Below are 17,692 nucleotides of genomic sequence, written 5' to 3'. Positions count from 1 at the left end.
ACATTTTCCTCTTTAAAGCCAGTAATATACCAATGACTGTGTTCTTGCATGGTATGCTAGGAGTCATGGGGAATTTCCATGGCTCTAGAAGTGTATTTTATGTTCATGAAATCAGTGAATAATGCCTTGCCCCCATAGACTGTGGACTCAAAGGAAGTGGTTAATTTAGTGGATATAATTTAATTCCGTGCATATTTATTTATTTTTCTACATTTCTCCATGAAACCTTTGGTAAGTTTTCTGCCCCTCATTTAAAATACTGTTTGAGAAGATATGTACCCTTCTAGGAATGGTTAACAAGTCCTGAAAGTCCTGATTTATTTTATATTCGTCTAAAATAATCTGAAAAGTTCAACCTAAAGTTTGCAGAATTTCACAGAATACTTAACAGCTATTTCTTCTTTGGTATCAAATATTAAAAAATACAATAGTTGTTTGGGATTTTGAGCATAAATCTTACCCTATTAAGGAGAGTTTTAAAACTTTTCATGACAGCTCAATAATGTTGCAAGAAGGGGTCATAAATGTGCCAAGATATATTGATGGATATTAAAATTTTAGGGAAAAAGTTACTAGTGTCTAGGCTTTATTTTTAGCTGTTCAATCACATCTAGCATTAAAATAATAATTATCTCCTTATATGGCAATTCATTCTCTACCTGTCAACAGCTGGGACTAGCCTTCACTTTCCATTGGGCATGAGCATGACTATCACTGAAATATACGAAAGGATTCTTTTTATACCAGAACAAGAGTCCTAACACAGTTTCAGTACTTGATGGCAGTCCAGTGTTCTAAGCACTTCCCCTATTTTTCTTAGAGAAATAGACCAGAGACATTGCTGACCAGATGCACGCTTAAGCAAAGCCAGGTCCTTTCTCGTGGAAGTGGATGGAATAATTGGGGCATTTTCCTGGATGAACTGAGAGAAGTCTACCAGGGGTCACCTGGGTTTTACGTAAAACAATAATAGTAAGAAGGCAACTCCATTTTTCAAACTCAACACAAGTTCTGTTTATAAATAATCTTGCCTACTTGTTACTGAAAGAAGTGCATATTGATGGAAAAGCATTTAAATTGTTATTCTGTAATTTATCTAAATGGAAGGGAATATAAAAGGTACTGACTAAAGTAACCTTGGAAAATACTAAATTCAGGTCTAAATATAAAATACAATATACATAAGGATTATTGTGGTTGGTAAGGTTCTTTCTAATGCTACTGGTGAAAAATTCTGAAAAGTTAACTTAAATTTATGTTTAGGGTAAATTATAATTAATCATAAAAATCATTGAACGAACTTACATGAGAAAACAATACCTGGCTAGTTTGCATGCATATACTATATGTAAATATACGATTATTGTATCACATATATAACATATAGTATACTATAGTTACATATTATTTACTTTATATAAATACTCTTAATTATATAGTATTATATATTATAAAATGATATCTACAATTGTATTTTGTTTTAATATAACTAATGTACATTACACAGAATACTGTATGTATTATATAATATATATAATTATATTTTGTTAGAAAAATAAAATTATAATACATAATATAATAAATAATTTAATATAACTAAAATTATATGTTTTGTTTAAACATATATATATATTATATAAATTATAGTCAGTTCTAGTCTTGTTAGTGAATAGATCCACTATATAGAAAGTTATATATTATATAAAGAGAAAATATATATATATTAAACAGAACTGTCTCTGTTCACTAACAAGAATGAAATTAATTATACCTAAATAGCATTATCAATATCTAGAAACCAGAATTTGATTTTAGAACCATTTTTCCAATAAACTGGGGGTTCTGTAACAATGGACCTAAATCTATTCTTTTGGGCAAAACATGAAATGAACTTTGAACAAATTTCACGGCCAAATATTAAATTTGATACTCCAAAAGAAGGGGTTCAATCACAGGTAAACAGGAACCTTTCTTAACATATTAGGATGAAAAAAAGTCAAGCACCTAAGCACATATCACTGGGTGGTGTTGTGTTCCAAGAAGCAACTAATTACTTCTGGTTTAACGCTGCAGGAAATAGAAACAAGCAAAAGTTCATGGAAGTAGTCTATCTTAGTTAGGGTTTCATGACTGTGAAGAACTCCATGACCAAGACAACTCTTATAAAAGAAAACATTTAATTGGTGCTGACAGAAATAAACAGGAAAGAGCATATATCAGCAGCTTGACAGCACACCTAAAAGCTCTAGAGCGAAAAGAAGCAAATACACCCAGGAGGAGTAGAAAGCAGGAAATAATCAAACTCAGAGCTGAAATCAACCAAGTAGAAGCAAAAAGGACCATAGAAAGAATCAACAGAAACAAAAGTTGGTTCTTTGAGAAAATCAACAAGATAGATAAACCCTTAGCCAGACTAACGAGAGGACACAAAGAGTGTGTCCAAATTAACAAAATCAGAAATGAAAAGGGAGACATAACTACAGATTCAGAGGAAATTCAAAAAATCATCAGATCTTACTATAAAAGCCTTTATTCAACAAAACTTGAAAATCTGCAGGAAATGGACAATTTCCTAGACAGATACCAGGTACCGAAGTTAAATCAGGAACAGATAAACCAGTTAAACAACCCCATAACTCCATGACACCCTTCATAATAGTCCCAAATAATGTAAAATAACTCGGTGTGACTTTAACCAAGCAAGTGAAAGATCTTTATGATAAGAACTTCAAGCCTCTGAAGAAAGAAATTGAAGAAGACCTCAGAAGATGGAAAGATCTCCCATGCTCATGGATTGGCAGGATTAATATAGTAAAAATGGCCATTTTACCAAAAGAGATCTACAGATTCAATGCAATCCCCATCAAAATACCAATCCAATTCTTCAGAGAGTTAGACAGAACAATTTGCAAATTCATCTGGAATAACAAAAAACCCAGGATAGCTAAAACTATCCTCAACAATAAAAGGACTTCAGGGGGAATCACTATCCCTGAACTCAAGCAGTATTACAGAGAAATAGTGATAAAAACTGCATGGTATTGGTATAGAGATAGACAGATAGACCAGTGGAATAGAATTGAAGACCCAGAAATGAACCCACACACTAATGGTCACTTGACTTTTGACAAAGGAGCTAAAACCATCCAATGGAAAAAAGATAGCATTTTCAGCAAACGGTGCTGGTTCAACTGGAGGTCAGCATATAGAAGAATGCAGATCGATCCATGCTTATCACCCTGTACAAAGCTTAAGTCCAAGTGGATCAAGGACCTCCACATCAAACGAGATACACTCAAACTAAAAGAAGAAAAAGTGGGGAAGCATCTCGAACACATGGGCACTGGAGAAAATTTCCTGAACAAAACACCAATGACTTATGCTCTAAGATCTAGAATCGACAAATGGGTTCTCCTAAAACTGCAAAGCTTCTGTAAGGCAAAGGACACTGTTGTTAGGACAAAATGGCAACCAACAGATTGGGAAAAGATCTTTACCAATCCTCCAACTGATAGAAGGCTTATATCCAAAATATACAAAGAACTCACAAAGTTAGACTGCAGGGACACAAATAACCCTATTAAAAAATGGGATTCAGAGTTAAACAAAGAATTCACAGCTGAGGAATGCCAAATGGCTGAGAAACACCTAAAGAAATTTTCGACCCGCGGATCCCGGCCCGCAGCAGACCCGCGGATCCCGGCCCACAGCAGCTCTCTGCTCCCAGACCCGGTGAGAGAGAGACCCAACCGCCTGGTCAGGTGGGCACTCCTGAGGCTGCAGAGCGGAAGAGACCACCAACACTGCTCACCCCTGCCCACATCCCTGGCCCAAGAGGAAACTGTATAAGGCCTCTGGGCTCCCGTGGGGGAGGGCCCAGGAGCGGCAGGACCCCTGCCACAGACACCGCCGGACCCTGAAGGAAACAGACCGGATAAACAGTTCTCTGCACCCAAATCCCGTGGGAGGGAGAGCTAAACCTTCAGAGAGGCAGACAGGCCTGGGAAACCAGAAGAGACTGCTCCCTGCACACACATCTCGGACGCCAGAGGAAAAAGCCAAAGACCATCTGGAACCCTGGTGCACTGAAGCTCCCGGAAGGGGCGGCACAGGTCTTCCTGGTTGCTGCCGCTGCAGAGAGCCCCTGGGCAGCACCCCACGAGCGAACTTGAGCCTCGGGACCACAGGTAAGACCAAATTTTCTGCTGCAAGAAAGCTGCCTGGTGAGCTTGGGACACACGGAAGCAGAATTTCTCTAGAACCGGGCACGTTCTGTGTTTACCAGAAGTCCCACACCCGCGGATCCCGGCCCGCAGCAGCTCTCTGCTCCCAGACCCGGTGAGAGAGAGACCCAACCGCCTGGTCAGGTGGGCACTCCTGAGGCTGCAGAGCGGAAGAGACCACCAACACTGCTCACCCCTGCCCACATCCCTGGCCCAAGAGGAAACTGTATAAGGCCTCTGGGCTCCCGTGGGGGAGGGCCCAGGAGCGGCAGGACCCCTGCCAGAGACACCGCCGGGCCCTGAAGGAAACAGACCGGATAAACAGTTCTTTGCACCCAAATCCCGTGGGAGGGAGAGCTAAACCTTCAGAGAGGCAGACAGGCCTGGGAAACCAGAAGAGACTGCTCCCTGCACACACATCTCGGACGCCAGAGGAAAAAGCCAAAGACCATCTGGAACCCTGGTGCACTGAAGCTCCCGGAAGGGGCGGCACAGGTCTTCCTGGTTGCTGCCGCTGCAGAGAGCCCCTGGACAGCACCCCACGAGCAAACCTGAGCCTCGGGACCACAGGTAAGACCAAATTTTCTGCTGCAAGAAAGCTGCCTGGTGAACTCAAGACACAGGCCCACAGGAACAGCTGAAGACCTGTAGAGAGGAAAAACTACACGCCCGAAAGCAGAACACTCTGTCCCCATAACTGACTGAAAGAGAGGAAAACAGGTCTACAGCACTCCTGACACACAGGCTTATAGGACAGTCTAGCCACTGTCAGAAATAGCAGAACAAAGTAACACTAGAGATAATCTGATGGCGAGAGGCAAGCGCAGGAACCCAAGCAACAGAAACCAAGACTACATGCCATCATCGGAGCCCAATTCTCCCACCAAAACAAACATGGAATATCCAAACACACCAGAAAAGCAAGATCTAGTTTCAAAATCATTTTTGATCATGATGCTGGAGGACTTCAGGAAAGACCTGAACACACTTAGGGAAGCACAGGAAAACATTAATAAACAAGTAAAAGCCTACAGAGAGGAATCGCAAAAATCCCTGAAAGAATTCCAGGAAAACACAATCAAACAGTTGAAGGAATTAAAAATGGAAATAGAAGCAATCAAGAAAGAACACATGGAAACAACCCTGGATATAGAAAACCAAAAGAAGAGACAAGGAGCTGTAGATACAAGCTTCACCAACAGAATACAAGAGATGGACGAGAGAATCTCAGGAGCAGAAGATTCCATAGAAATCATTGACTCAACTGTCAAAGATAATGTAAAGCGGAAAAAGCTACTGGTCCAAAACATACAGGAAATCCAGGACTCAATGAGAAGATCAAACCTAAGGATAATAGGTATAGAAGAGAGTGAAGACTCCCAGCTCAAAGGACCAGTAAATATCTTCAACAAAATCATAGAAGAAAACTTCCCTAACCTAAAAAAAGAGATACCCATAGACATACAGGAAGCCTACAGAACTCCAAATAGATTGGACCAGAAAAGAAACACCTCCCGTCAATAATTGTCAAAACACCAAACGCACAAAATAAAGAAAGAATATTAAAAGCAGTAAGGGAAAAAGGTCAAGTAACATATAAAGGGAGACCTATCAGAATCACACCAGACTTCTCGCCAGAAACTATGAAGGCCAGAAGATCCTGGACTGATGTTATACAGACCCTAAGAGAACACAAATGCCAGCCCAGATTACTGTATCCAGCAAAACTCTCAATTAACGTTGATGGAGAAACCAAGATATTCCATGACAAAACCAAATTTACACAATATCTTTCTACAAATCCAGCACTACAAAGGATAATAAATGGTAAAGCCCAACATAAGGAGGCAAGCTATACCCTAGAAGAAGCAAGAAACTAATCGTCTTGGCAACAAAACAAAGAGAATGAAAGCACACAAACATAACCTCACATCAAATATGAATATAACGGGAAGCAATAATCACTATTCCTTAATATCTCTCAATATCAATGGCCTCAACTCCCCAATAAAAAGACATAGATTAACAAACTGGATACGCAACGAGGACCCTGCATTCTGCTGCCTACAGGAAACACACCACAGAGACAAAGACAGACACTACCTCAGAGTGAAAGGCTGGAAAACAACTTTCCAAGCAAATGGTCAGAAGAAGCAAGCTGGAGTAGCCATTCTAATATCAAATAAAATCAATTTCCAACTAAAAGTCATCAAAAAAGATAAGGAAGGACACTTCATATTCATCAAAGGAAAAATCAACCAAGATGAACTCTCAATCCTAAATATCTATGCCCCAAATACAAGGGCACCTACATATGTAAAAGAAACCTTACTAAAGCTCAAAACACACATTGCACCTCACACAATAATAGTGGGAGATTTCAACACCCCACTCTCATCAATGGACAGATCATGGAAACAGAAATTAAACAGTGATGTAGACAGACTAAGAGAAGTCATGAGCCAAATGGACTTAACGGATATTTATAGAACATTCTATCCTAAAGCAAAAGGATATACCTTCTTCTCAGCTCCTCATGGTACTTTCTCCAAAATTGACCATATAATTGGTCAAAAAACGGGCCTCAACAGGTACAGAAAGATAGAAATAATCCCATGCGTGCTATCGGACCACCACGGCCTAAAACTGGTCTTCAATAACAATAAGGGAAGAATGCCCACATATACGTGGAAATTGAACAATGCTCTACTCAATGATAACCTGGTCAAGGAAGAAATAAAGAAAGAAATTAAAAACTTTTTAGAATTTAATGAAAATGAAGAAACAACATACTCAAACTTATGGGACACAATGAAAGCTGTGCTAAGAGGAAAACTCATAGCGCTGAGTGCCTGCAGAAAGAAACAGGAAAGAGCATATGTCAGCAGCTTGACAGCACACCTAAAAGCTCTAGAACAAAAAGAAGCAAATACACCAAGGAGGAGTAGAAGGCAGGAAATAATCAAACTCAGAGCTGAAATCAACCAAGTAGAAACAAAAAGGACCATAGAAAGAATCAACAGAACCAAAAGTTGGTTCTTTGAGAAAATCAACAAAATAGATAAACCCTTAGCCAGACTAACGAGAGGACACAGAGAGTGTGTCCAAATTAACAAAATCAGAAATGAAAAGGGAGACATAACTACAGATTCGGAGGAAATTCAAAAAATCATCAGATCTTACTATAAAAACCTATATTCAACAAAATTTGAAAATCTTCAGGAAATGGACAATTTCCTAGACAGATACCAGGTATCGAAGTTAAATCAGGAACAGATAAACCAGTTAAACAACCCCATAACTCCTAAGGAAATAGAAGCAGTCATTAAAGGTCTCCCAACCAAAAAGAGCCCAGGTCCAGACGGGTTTAGTGCAGAATTCTATCAAACCTTCATAGAAGACCTCATACCAATATTATCCAAACTATTCCACAAAATTGAAACAGATGGAGCCCTACCGAATTCCTTCTACGAAGCCACAATTACTCTTATACCTCAGCCACACAAAGACACAACAAAGAAAGAGAACTTCAGACCAATTTCCCTTATGAATATCGACGCAAAAATACTCAATAAAATTCTGGCAAACCGAATTCAAGAGCACATCAAAACAATCATCCACCATGATCAAGTAGGCTTCATCCCAGGCATGCAGGGATGGTTTAATATACGGAAAACCATCAACGTGATCCATTATATAAACAAACTGAAAGAACAGAACCACATGATCATTTCATTAGATGCTGAGAAAGCATTTGACAAAATTCAACACCCCATCATGATAAAAGTCCTGGAAAGAATAGGAATTCAAGGCCCATACCTAAACATAGTAAAAGCCATATACAGCAAACCAGTTGCTAACATTAAACTAAATGGAGAGAAACTTGAAGCAATCCCACTAAAATCAGGGACTAGACAAGGCTGCCCACTCTCTCCCTACTTATTCAATATAGTTCTTGAAGTTCTAGCCAGAGCAATCAGGCAACAAAAGGAGATCAAAGGGATACAGATCGGAAAAGAAGAGGTCAAAATATCACTATTTGCAGATGACATGATAGTATATTTAAGTGATCCCAAAAGTTCCACCAGAGAACTACTAAAGCTGATAAACAACTTCAGCAAAGTGGCTGGGTATAAAATTAACTCAAATAAATCAGTTGCCTTCCTCTATACAAAAGAGAAACAAGCCGAGAAAGAAATTAGGGAAACGACACCCTTCATAATAGACCCAAATAATATAAAGTACCTCGGTGTGACTTTAACCAAGCAAGTAAAAGATCTGTACAATAAGAACTTCAAGACACTGAGGAAAGAAATTGAAGAAGACCTCAGAAGATGGAAAGATCTCCCATGCTCATGGATTGGCAGGATTAATATGGTAAAAATGGCCATTTTACCAAAAGCAATCTACAGATTCAATGCAATCCCCATCAAAATACCAATCCAATTCTTCAAAGAGTTAGACAGAACAATTTGCAAATTCATCTGGAATAACAAAAAACCCAGGATAGCTAAAGCTATCCTCAACAATAAAAGGACTTCAGGGGGAATCACTATCCCTGAACTCAAGCAGTATTACAGAGCAATAGTGATAAAAACTGCATGGTATTGGTACAGAGACAGACAGATAGACCAATGGAATAGAATTGAAGACCCAGAAATGAACCCACACACCTATGGTCACTTGATTTTTGACAAAGGAGCCAAAACCATCCAATGGAAAAAAGATAGTATTTTCAGCAAATGGTGCTGGTTCAACTGGAGGGCAACATGTAGAAGAATGCAGATCGATCCATCCTTATCACCCTGTACAAAGCTTAAGTCCAAGTGGATCAAGGACCTCCACATCAAACCAGACACACTCAAACTAATAGAAGAAAAACTAGGGAAGCATCTGGAACACATGGGCACTGGAAAAAATTTCCTGAACAAAACACCAATGGCTTATGCTCTAAGATCAAGAATCGACAAATGGGATCTCATAAAACTGCAAAGCTTCTGTAAGGCAAAGGACACTGTGGTTAGGACAAAACGGCAACCAACAGATTGGGAAAAGATCTTTACCAATCCTACAACAGATAGAGGCCTTATTTCCAAAATATACAAAGAACTCAAGAAGTTAGACCGCAGGGAAACAAATAACCCTATTAAAAAATGGGGTGCAGAGCTAAACAAAGAATTCACAGCTGAGGAATGCCGAATGGCTGAGAAACACCTAAAGAAATGTTCAACATCTTTAGTCATAAGGGAAATGCAAATCAAAACAACCCTGAGATTTCACCTCACACCAGTGCGATTGGCTAAGATCAAAAACTCAGGTGACAGCAGATGCTGGCGAGGATGTGGAGAAAGAGGAACACTCCTCCATTGTTGGTGGGATTGCAGACTGGTAAAACCATTCTGGAAATCAGTCTGGAGGTTCCTCAGAAAATTGGACATTGAACTGCCTGATGATCCAGCTATACCTCTCTTGGGCATATACCCAAAAGATGCCTCAACATATAAAAGAGACACGTGCTCCACTATGTTCATCGCAGCCTTATTTATAATAGCCAGAAGCTGGAAAGAACCCAGATGCCCTTCAACAGAGGAATGGATACAGAAAATGTGGTACATCTACACAATGGAATATTACTCAGCTATCAAAAACAACGAGTTTATGAAATTCGTAGGCAAATGGTTGGAACTGGAAAATATCATCCTGAGTGAGCTAACCCAATCACAGAAAGACATACATGGTATGCACTCATTGATAAGTGGCTATTAGCCCAAATGCTTGAATTACCCTAGATCCCTAGAACAAACGAAACTCAAGACGGATGATCAAAATGTGAATGCTTCACTCCTTCTTTAAATGAGGAAAAAGAATACCCTTGGCAGGGAAGGGAGAGGCAAAGATTAAAACAGAGACTGAAGGAACACCCATTCAGAGCCTGCCCCACATGTGGCCCATACATATACAGCCACCCAATTAGACAAGATGGATGAAGCAAAGAAGTGCAGACCGACAGGAGCCGGATGTAGATCTCTCCTGAGAGACACAGCCAGAATACAGCAAATATAGAGGCGAATGCCAGCAGCAAACCACTGAACTGAGAATAGGTCCCCTATTGAAGGAATCAGAGAAAGAACTGGAAGAGCTTGAAGGGGCTCGAGACCCCAAAAGTACAACAATGCCAAGCAACCAGAGCTTCCAGGGACTAAGCCACTACCTAAAGACTATACATGGACTGACCCTGGACTCTGACCCCATAGGTAGCAATGAATATCCTAGTAAGAGCACCAGTGGAAGGGGAAGCCCTGGGTCCTGCTAAGACTGAACCCACAGTGAACTAGTCTATGGGGGGAGGGCGGCAATGGGGGGAGGGTTGGGAGGGGAACACCCATAAGGAAGGGGAGGGGGAGGGGGATGTTTGCCCGGAAACCGGGAAAGGGAATAACACTCGAAATGTATATAAGAAATACTCAAGTTAATAAAAAAAAAAAAATTTCAACATCTTTAGTCATAAGGGAAATGCAAATCAAAACAACCCTGAGATTTCACCTCACACCAGTGAGAATGGCTAAGATCAAAAACTCAGGTGACAGCAAATGCTGGCGAGGATGTGGAGAAAGAGGAACACTCCTCCATTGTTGGTGTGATTGCAGACTGGTACAACCATTCTGGAAATGAGTCTGGAAGTTTCTCAGAAAATTGGACATTGAACTACCCTGAGGACCCAGTATACCTCTCTTGGGCATATACCCAAAAGATGCCCCAACATATAAAAAAGACACGTGCTCCACTATGTTCATAGCAACCTTATTTATAATAATCAGGAGCTGAAAAGCACCCAGATGCCCTTCAACAGAGGAATGGATACAGAAAATGTGGTACATCTACACAATGGAATATTACTCAGCTATCAAAAACAATGACTTTATGAAATTCATAGGCAAATGGATGGAACTGGAAAATATCATCCTGAGTGAGGTAACCCAATCACAGAAAAACACACATGGTATGCACTCACTGATAAGTGGCTATTAGCCCAAATGCTTGAATTACCCTAGATGCACAGAACACATGAACCTCAGGAAGGATGACCAAACTGTGAATGCCTCATTCCTTCATTAAAAGGGGAACAAGAATACCCTTGGCAGGGAATAGGGAGGCAAAGTTTAGAGCAGAGGCAGAAGGAACACCCATTCAGAGCCTGCCCCACATGTGGCCCATACATCTAGCCACAAACTAGATAAGATGGATGAAGCAAAGAAGTGCAGGCTGACAGGAACCGGGTGTAGATCTCTCCTGAGAGACACAGCCAGAATACAGCAAATACAGAGGCGAATGCCATCATTAAACCACTGAACTAAGAACGGGACCCCCGTTGAAGGAATCAGAGAAAGGACTAAAAGAGCTTGAAGGGGCTTGAGACCCCATATGAACAACAATGCCAAGCAACCAGAGCTTCCAGGGACTAAACCACTACCCAAAGACTATGCATGGACTGACCCTGGACTCCAACTGCATAGGTAGCAATGAATAGCCTAGTAAGAGCACCAGTGGAAGGGGAAGCCCTTGGTCATGCCAAGACTGAACCCCCAGTGAACATGATTGTTGGGGGGATGGCGGTAATGGGGGGAGGATGGGGAGGGGAACACCCATAGGGAAGGGGAGGGGGAGGGGTTAGGGGGATGTTGGCCTGGAAACTGGGAAGGGGAATAACAATCAAAATGTAAATAAGAAATACTCAAGTTAATAAAGATGGAAAAAAGGAAAAAAAGAAAAAAGAATGTTAAAAAAATTGGTGCTGGCTTACAGTTTTGGAATTTTAGTCCATTATCATCATGGCAGCAAGCATGGCAGTGTGCAGGCAGACATGGTGCTGGAGAAGGAGTTCGGAGTTTTAATTTTTGATACTAAGACAGCCAGGAGACTATCTTCCCATTGTGGGAGTAGAACATACATATCAGATATCAAAGCCCAACCCCACAGTGACACCTTTTCTTGAACAAGATCACACCTACTCCAATAAGGCCACACCTCCTAGTAATGCATCTTCCTATTGGTCAAGCATTCAAAGCCATGAGGCTATAGGAGCCAAACATATTCGTACCACCACGCAGTCCAAATAATTTAAACAAATGTTCTCTTCTCAAAGAGGTAAATTATAGTCTCCTACTCAGTATTAATTTGTGTTTATTCTAAATATGGAATAATTGACTGTAGGAGAGGTAGCAGTGGAGAAGCCTGCCAGTCATTACTTCACAGAGGAAATCACCATTAGGACTATCAGTGTCCTCGAGTGTTGTTGCATGTTTAATGCTGATGTGCTATGCCATTTTATTCAAAGCACCGTTATCTCCATCTGACCATCAAAAGGATCACTAGACATACTCCAATTAACATACATTTTATAAAAATATTTGACCAGTCCTCCTCAAAATTGTCATCAAACATAAGAATAATCTGAGAAACCTTTCACAATCCAGACGAAAAAAAGGAGACCCGTTATGTTATCAAATACATCGTAGCGCTTTAGGTAAGATCTTAAACCAGAAAACAGTGTTAGGGAAGGAATGACTGAAATCTGTGAGAATCGTAGAGAAAAATGCTAATATGTTTTGATTGTGGTTTCTCAGTTGTAAAGAATGTAACACGCTAGTGTAATATTTGAATGACGAGACACTCAGAGTAGTGGGCATATGGAAGTCTCATGCAATATTTGTATTTTTAAGCCTAAAACTCCTGAAATTTAAATACTTAATACTAACAAATATAGTGATTGTTGATAGCAGAACGCAAGCAGAATAATCTCCCACAGCTGAAATTAATGCAGAGAAAGTTTCAAAATTCATATGTGCCTCCATTAAGGTTGCTTTGTTATGCCTATTCTGGAATTAAGTAGCCTTTGGACAGTAGAGAAAGTCATATAACAGACAGTAAGACCTGTATTATAGTCATTATTTTAAATTTGATGAATAATTTTACGTATATGTAAAAGTTATACAACTATCTATGTGCCCGGACCTGTGACCGGCCTGTGTACACTCCTCATTGGTGGCTCAGTCTCTGGGAGCTCCTTGGGGTCTGGGTTAGTTGAGACTGCTGATCTTCCTAATGGAGTCGCTCTCCCTTTCAACTTCCTCAATCCTTGCCCTAATTCAACCACAGGGATCCCCAGCTTCAGTCCATTGTTTGGGTGTAAGTGTCTGCCTCTGTCTCAGTCAGCTGCTGGTAGGGTCTCTCAGAGGACAGCCAAGTCAGGTAAGCACTTCATAGCGGGTGATGGGGAGGAGCACCCTCTCAGAGGCAAGGGGGAAGAGGAATGGGAGGAGGAACTGTGGGATGGGGCACCAAGGGTGCGCAATGACTGGAAAGTAAATAAATAAAATAACTTGAAAATAAAAAAAAGTCATGTAACTTAAAACAATCTTATTTTGTGATTTAAACTAAATATGAATATCAAAACCTCAAGTGGGGTTTTTCTTTCTGTGCTTAGACATTTGTCTACCTATTTTGAACAACAGATAACTCTCATTTGTGGAATGTGAAACTTCTGATCACCTGGAAGCAAATGGTAGAATTTTGGTCCCTAGAAGCTAAAACTAGATCACAGCACACAAACACAATTGGATGTGAAGTACTAGTTCTAGGGTTCTCCAGCATTGTAGGATGACTTCAGTCTACAACACAAGTTATACACCTCAAAAAATGGGAAGTGTTTAGAATTTTGAGGCAATTACAAATAACAAATGTCTAAAGATATATAAATACTGATTAACCTGATTGTATAAATCTACTGAATTATCAGAACTACCTAATACATGTGTGTAAGTGTTTTATATACCAGGAGATTCAGCATAGACTAGCACTAAATATAGTAACACTGTGTTACTAACTCAAGAAAGCAGAATTAAGCATCCCTGGCATATAAATTTGGATAATAACCAGTCGGTGTGCAGTGTCGGGAACAGAAAAAATAAAACCTATAATCTTTATTTGATACTTCTTTAAAGTAAAAAGCAAATTAGTGGTTAAACAACAGAACAGCATTTTATAGTATGTGTGCATGTCTTTGTGTTTAATAAATAACAAAAATTATTTCACGGCAGTATCTCTGGTATTCATATTAATTATTCTGGTAATGATTAATGAGCTCTACTTCCACAGTATTGATATTCCTTTCGAGATTTTTCTTTCTCATTCTAATGGCTTCGAATGTATCACACACTTTAAGTGATAATTCCACAAAATTGTTTTATGGATGTAAATTCATTTCTGCATTAAGAAGCAATAGAAACATGTGATTCTAGGGTGCATCACTTTCATAACAACTTAAGGTGAAAATAAATCAACAAAGGTTTGAGAGCTGACAAAGTACAGAAAATAATTGCTGTGTCAGCATGAAGACCAGAGTTCTGGACCTCAAAACCCATACAACCACTAAACTGAGAACGGGACCCCCGTTGAAGGAATCAGAGAAAGGACTAAAAGAGCTTGAAGGGGCTCAAGACCCCATATGAACAACAATGCCAAGCAACCAGAGCTTCCAGGGACTAAGCCACTACCCAAAGACTATACATGGATTGACCCTGGGCTCCAAATTCATAGGTAGCAATGAATAGCCTAGTAAGAGCACCAGTGGAAGGGGAAGCCCTTGGTCCTGCCAAGGCTGGACCCCCAGTGAACAGGATCTTGGGGGGAGGGCGATAACGGGGGGGGGGGAAGTTTGGGAGGGGAACACCCATATAGAAGGGGAGGGGGAGGGATTAGGGGGATGTTGGTCTGGAAACTGGGAAAGGGAATAACATTTGAAATGTAAATTAAAAATACCCAATTTAATAAAAATGGGGAAAAATGTAAAAAAAATAAAATAAATCTAAAAAAATAATACAAAAGCTGGGCACTTGATGGAACATATCTTAACCCTAGCTCTAGACAGGCAGAGACAGGAGTATCCAGCAATTTGCTGGCTACATTGTCTAGCAGAAATGGAAAACTGTGGGTTTAGTGAAAGACCCTGCCTCAAAAAGAGGGGAGGAAGAGACTCAGTAATATACCCAGTATGTCAATCTCGGGTCTGCACATAGGTATGCATAGACTTTACCTGTGCACATGGACACATACTCACACTATCTGGGAAACCTCTACAAAAGAAAAAACTAAAAATTGTTTCTTCTAAGCACTCTATTTCCTCTCCATACAGTGTAAGGTGCTAATGTTTAGACCTTAAATTAAGGGAGACTTTAGATCTGCTGGTGTGTTGGAAAGGACATGAGTCATTACCAGAGGTAATGCTTGTAATAGGACTGGATCAAATTCCAAGAGGTGAATACAGTGCTCCAGCATCACCAGAGGATGACATTGTACACAGATGTTGTCAACCATCTGAGCAAAGCATTTGTCAGATTTCCCAATTTAACTTTAACACACAGATAAGAATATTGCTGTCTGTATACCACAATGAATTAAGACGTGTGATTTTTTTTCTCTTTAAAAACCAATGTATAATGTACGCATATAAGGAGATGGTTTATTGGGTAAGTATTCCCCAAATAATCAATTTTTATTTAGAAAGCTGCTTTTATTTGTGTCGCATTTTAGGGGCTGAGAAATAAAGGCATAAAAATACCAGTGACGGATAAAACTGAGAAAATTACTTCGAACAAGCTCTTCTGGAACAGAGCCGTGCATGTAAATTAGGTAAACACTAAAACTAGATCAAAAAGAACTTCTTTAACTTTCATTTAAATGCATGAACAGCTGTGGCAGATCTAATGTCACTGGATATACTGCCCAACAATGTGGAGTATGCGGGGAAGACCTTGGGTATTTTTAAGCTCCTGCCAGGCATGGCTCTTCGACAATAAATGAACGAAAGTCCTACGTTATCTATATGGTAGTCAATGTCAAGGTTTATAGGACTTTGGGTTCAGAAATCTGTCACTGTCTCTGTGAACAGAATCAATTATAACCTAGAAATTAATTTGTTCCTTACAATCACTGCACCAATGAAGACAAGTCAAGCTGCAATTTAAGAAATGCATGCTGTGCATAACTATTTTAATGTCTTTAAATTTTACCACCTTTACCTTTATTGGATGAGATAACTTATATTTTAGCTCAATAGCTAAATCCCTTATGGAAAATCTTTAGTGTATTTAAAGACACAGATTATGCATTCATAACACTCATAACAACTCAGAGTCACATAGGACTTTATTGTTTTTTTACAAAACGCTTTTATTTGTAAATTCGCCTCTGTGAAACTGTTATTTCATTGCTTTTAATCAAATCTCAACAGGTTGACTTTACACACCAAGGTACTTCCCCCTCTCTCATGGTCAGTGTTCTGTTTGCCATCGCAGCTCTAATTATGACTTTCCAGCATTCCCTTTCATCAGAAGCATCAACTCCTCACGATGCTCTCATATAAAATCTCTAAGGGTATGTCACCTGCCATAAGCCTTATATCTTTCTGTCTCAACTTCAGTGATTCTCAGTTTCCATGGGCTTTTCATTCACCCCAGTGCTTTATGAACTTACTTCAGTGATAAAAAATATTGGCATATTATTTCATCTCTCTATTTTTAATACCCAAATGTCCCTCATTATACCCATATTTGCTGAGCAGCAATACTCTTCTTTCAAATTTTTTACATTCGTTTATTTATTTATTTACTTATTTATTTTTACACTCCAGATTTTATTCCTCTCCCAGTCCATCCCCCTGACAGTTCCCCATCCCATATTTTCTCCCCATAGACCACTCCCATCCATGTCTCCACAAGGATATCCCCACCCCACCCATCCCACCATACCTCTAAACTTCCTGAGGCCTCAAATGTTCTCTTCTTATGTTCTTTTTCTCATCATAAGATTGACCATATCATGTTGAACTTAGATGCTGAATTATTGAGATGCTCAACCACTTCTATAATATATAATTGCCTGAATTACTCCTTTACCTCCATTAAAAAGCTACACAGTTGATAAACTTTTAGTAGTATCTTCACAATTTAAGGTACACAGATACAAGGCTTCGAATGTATGGTAAACATATGAAAAAGTTAATGAGAGAACTGTTTACATTTGAAGACTAATATTTTTCCACAAGAATTTTTAAAGACTTTTTAAAAAAAAGAGTATTTGGAAATTTCACAGAAGTATCAAAGTACTTTGGTCACATTTTTCTCTCTTCTCCTCATTCCCACTACGTCCAATTAGAGCTGCCATTCTGTACCCAGGTAGAGAAGCAACCACTCTGTAATTTACAAGAGACCACACCCTTAAAGGCAAAGGACTCTCCCCTGACAGCAGCTTTCAGCTAATAATAGCTCTCAGCTAGGGTGGGGCCACATGACTTCTTCCCCATCCATGCTACCATGTTGACCAGAATGCTTATTGAATATTTAATGATTTCTAGACAAGTTCCATCGTCGTTTACTTCAGGATAGCCTTTATAAGGAACATATTATGATAAT

At 39.6% G+C, this 17,692-nt stretch overlaps 1 long non-coding RNA gene across 1 annotated transcript in view; it reads right to left on the bottom strand.

Moving 5' to 3' along the window:
- LOC134479689 (uncharacterized) overlaps positions 1 to 17,692 on the bottom strand; it is a 53,967-nt gene that overhangs the window by 30,397 nt on the left and 5,878 nt on the right. The window contains exon 2 of the long non-coding RNA XR_010053304.1: positions 17,030 to 17,142. This is a non-coding gene — a long non-coding RNA (uncharacterized LOC134479689). The remainder of the gene's footprint in view (positions 1 to 17,029; positions 17,143 to 17,692) is intronic.

Source organism: Rattus norvegicus, chromosome 7 (assembly GCF_036323735.1).
Source record: "Rattus norvegicus strain BN/NHsdMcwi chromosome 7, GRCr8, whole genome shotgun sequence".
Taxonomy (NCBI): domain Eukaryota; kingdom Metazoa; phylum Chordata; class Mammalia; order Rodentia; family Muridae; genus Rattus; species Rattus norvegicus.
The sequence above is the reverse complement of the archived record's forward strand: the minus strand, read 5'-3'. Positions and strand labels throughout refer to the sequence as shown.